Raw genomic sequence first — 4,536 nt, 5'->3', positions numbered from 1 at the left:
ATAACTCTTCCTTCTGCAGTGCTTCCTAGAAATTGCTAGCAGATGATTAGAAGTTAATTTTCTGGGAAGAAGAAGGGGAAGGAACTGGAGAAACATTGTAGACACAGGCTAGAGGGGACAAGAGAGGCCCTGAACGCACAACAGCACCAACTGGAACATGAAAATTACCTACAGTTCTCTTTTCATTCTGTGGTATTTGTGCTCAAAAAGAGAGTGCTTGCCTGACCCTAAGCAGACTGAGGTTTCTTGGCTTGAATGATTCTTGCTTTCCCAGAGAGCAAGGGTAGCCATTGCTGCATTCCATTGGGTGTTTCAGCATCATCTTGAGGGCCAGTGTCCTCGTACCAGCACAGAATTAATCCAGTGGTTCTAACGCTGTAGAGTCATTCTAAATGGGCAGAGCTGGAACCAGCTAGGTCTAGATCATATCCCTAGATTCATTATCTACATGTTCTAGGAAGCTTGGCTAGAGACATCCTACTCCGTGACTCAGGGGCTCCTAGTTTGGTGCCCCTGTCCTGGAACCAGCTTCCTGCTTTCCCAAAAGATTACAGGACCTTTGGGCTGGAAACATATTCATTTAGAAGTTCAGCTGAGACAGTAGGAAAAGGCCGGGTTCTGTTTTCGTCCATCCCCATTGAGCTTCACTAATGAAGCCCAACACCTACTGAGTGCCTTGATACTTTTACCCGTTACTCTCATTCCCGCCTCACACGCACCCCAGGAGGCCGGAGGAGTTTTCAAATATTAAAGATGAAAGCAGTAAGACTCAGAGAGGTAGCACCCTGAATATGTAGAAAAACCAGAAAAACTGAACCGCACAACCAACAATTTGTTCGTTTCAGAGACTAAAGCCTGTGGTGCAGTTTTTGACTGATAATGGATGTGGGAGGTGCCCACAGGTGGTCATAGGTGCTATAAGAAAGCAGGCTGAGCAAGCCATAGGAGCAAGCAGGTAAGCAGAGTTCATCTGCTCTCTGCCTCTAGGTTCCTGTCTTGAGTTCCTGCCCTGACTTTCCTTAGAATGATAATATGGCCTCCGAGCTGTAAGATGAAATAAATCCTTCCCTTCCTCAGTTGCTTTGGGTTATGGGATTTAATCATAGCAATAGAAATTCTAACCATGATGGCAGGCATAGCACTTGGTTCAATGAATTCTGTGTTGATCTGCTGCAGCCAACTGACAACCTATACAAACTACATCTTCAGCTCCAGACTGTACTTCAGCCTTTGGGATTCTGTCATTTCTAAAACGAAAAGTCCCATCCTGTGTGTAAGAGACCAAGACCTTTCTTTATTAAGCCAATAGCATTTGACTTATCCCAGTCTAAGGGAAATTTAAATGTCAATGCAGGTAATTTAGCTCAGAGTTTTAGTCTATGGAATGAACAATGCTGGGTGTGAATTTTTCTGGCTTTGCTACATACTCAGAACACTACCTCTCTCATAAAATATATTTCTATTTTCAAATTAATAGGAACGTACATCCTCTTCTCACAGAAAGTCCTCTTTGGTATGTTTCTACTACTTCTCTTGCTAGGCTTGCAATTATATTCTTTTTTACTTTTTCTCTGTTCCATTGTTAAAATCCTGTAAATTACCATCTTCATTCCCTCCTGGTTGACACCAGCCATATTTCAAGTGAAGATGCATTAAAATCCCCTTTTCATGAGACTCATAATTGGAAAAGCACATCAATACAATGTTGACATATTGACTCCCTCATTCTATTCTTGTGATTATAGTTATGGAGTAGTTGATCCTTGTGATGAGATATTATTTATAAAATTTATAGCATACTACATGATGCATAATACTCTTTGTAGATACACAAAATAGTGACAATATTAAAACATACTTGAAAACATAAATATCACATCAGTAATTGAAGAGTAACTCTAGCCAGCTAAACATAAACATGCGCTCTCTCTTGCTCACACACACACATTTATATGCATATTCTTTCTCAATTTGTTCTTTACAAAAAAAATGAAGAGGAATTCTAGAATGTGAATATCGCATAGATATAGCTTAGAAAACACAATTTTTCCTGCAGGCAATAGTGAGGGCAGAGAGAATGAGAGTTTGTGGGTGTTAAGGGTATTAAGGGATTGGTGAGCTTGCTTTGCGAGGGAGAAAGGGATAAACTCAGGTCAAAACATGTGCCTTTGAACTGCTATGGAAAGGACACTAAAATGGGTGTTTATGAGCTTCAAGAAGACAATGAAGGAGAATGAAAACAAGTGACAGCCCGGATGATCATCTCAGCACTGGGAACAGAAGAAAGGGGAGTCCTGAAGCCAGCGGTGAGGAATAAAGGAATCCAGATGGCCCTCACCCCCAGGCCAGGCAGAGGACTCATTCATCCCTACCCCCTGCCCCTGTAGAACCCACACAGTCAGCCCTGAGATCCTGCCAGACTTACACTCTGCCTGTGACACCCCAAGAAAGCCACCCATGCTGAACATCGGAGTTCTGCGTGAACTCCATGTGACAAATCATCCTGCCCCTAAAACTAAACAGAAATTTGGTACAAGCCTGCACTACCCCTCAGGTGCAAAAGAAAAATTAATTTGTACCATCTCTTTGTGTGTTGGGGTTTTCCTCTTTCAAGTGAGTGGAGAAATTATGATGGGAGGCTTCCTATAGAGCCAAAGGCATCACAAAATAACACTATCGATTCTTTGGAACCATCCTTATTTTCCTTACGACACAGCAGTGATGTGCTTTTAAGTCCACCCAACATAGGGAGAGTTTAATCTCTTATTTTAAAAACTGGGCTTTTGGGAGCCATCATTGTTTACTCCTACTGCATTTAGAAAGAGTTATATGTGTTAATGTTTGCATTACAAATGTTTGAAATGCTATATATAAACCTTGACAAGTACCAGATGTCAGAGTCACATGGAACTTCAAATCCTAAATCATGCATCCCCATTGGAAGAGTTTTAGCTCTGTGTTTTATGGGTTAAATGTAACGTGTCCCTCATAAATTCATGTGTTTACCTAAACCCAGGAGGTGACATTATTTGGGGAAGCTGTTGAGCTTTCCCAGCTCCTTCTAGAGGTGGGGCCTAACTGAAGGAAGTGAGTCTCTAGGGCAGGCCTTCAGGCTCCACACCCCAGGTCAGTTTCCTGTCCTGCCTCTCTGCCTCCTGATCTGTGGAGTTGTGACCAGGCATCTATTAAAGCCACCATGGAGCCATCTGCCACCATTCCTTCCCCACCATGAAGGATGGAAGTGCCTAAAACAGTGGGTCAAAATGAACACTTTATCCCTTGAGTTGCTTCTCTCAAGTATTTGGTTACAGTATGAGAAATGTAACTAATAAGCATGAGAATACTTTGACTTTTAAAAGTGCTTTTATACCATATATATTATATATGTGCTATATATTAAAAATACTTATGTATACGTGTATGATGTGTGTGTTGTGTGTTCACATGCATATATATGTGTGTGCATGTCTGTGTGTGTTGTGTGCTCATATGCATATATGTACATATATATATATATATGTACATGTTTGTGTGTGAGGAGGTAAAAGACAGTCTTGGGTGAACCCTTGTTTTCCACCTTTTTTGTTGCTGCACTGAATACTCCAGACCTTCTGGCCTCTCCAGCTTCTAGGGGATTCTTTCATCTCTCCCTCCCATCTTATCATAGGAGTGTTGGAATTACAGGCATACACCATCACATCCAGCATTTACATGGGCTCTGGGGATCCGAACTAGGGTCATCAGGCTTGTGCAGCAAGCACTTTTCACCTGCCGAGCCATCTCTCTGGCCCCTAATTTAATTTTGTAACAAGAAACATAGAAGAATTAATTTATCAAGCTGTGATTATATGTTAGGTCCCGGTATTACGATTTTGAGGTCACTGCAGGGTATTAAAGGAGAAATATCTAATCAATATCTGAGAAAACAAGTCTACTGCTCAAAGACGGGATCATTCATTCAGCAAATATTAACTCAAGAACTTAGGCACCTGTGTTAGAGATGCTGCATCAGGGATGGACCCATTCATGACATCACCACGTATTTACTGAGCTCCTATAATATGTCTGTGTGTGTTTGTGTGTGCACGTGCACGTGTACATGAATGCGGTGTCTGTGTGCACATGTGTGTGCATGTGATGTGCATGTCTGTAATTTTAGGATGGCAAATAGTTTCAGCTCCATACATAATACATACCCTTCAACTCCAAGATAGCTCTTTCGGAAAACAATTCAATACCTGAGCACCTGTTTTTATGGTTCAGGAATTATTCATATTGGCTTTTCTAAAAAGGAAGTACACTATGAATGTCTAAGCACTCAGTCAGGAAGAAAGTTCACTTTAATTTTATGAACCACTCATCACATATGATGGGCTCAGGAAACAATAAAATAAATACATCTCAGTGAGTTGTATTGGTGTAATGTAACAGGAAGCCTACAGTAGTAAAGGGTAACCCACAGAAAAAACACAGGCAGATAGCCATCCATCTGAAATTTTTAAAAGTAAGTGTAAAAAAAAAATAAAAACCACAAAG

Source organism: Microtus oregoni, unplaced genomic scaffold (assembly GCF_018167655.1).
Source record: "Microtus oregoni isolate MIOR12 unplaced genomic scaffold, Mior012 000005F_ref0000423, whole genome shotgun sequence".
Classification (NCBI taxonomy): Eukaryota; Metazoa; Chordata; class Mammalia; order Rodentia; family Cricetidae; genus Microtus; species Microtus oregoni.
Note: the sequence above shows the minus strand (reverse complement) of the source record.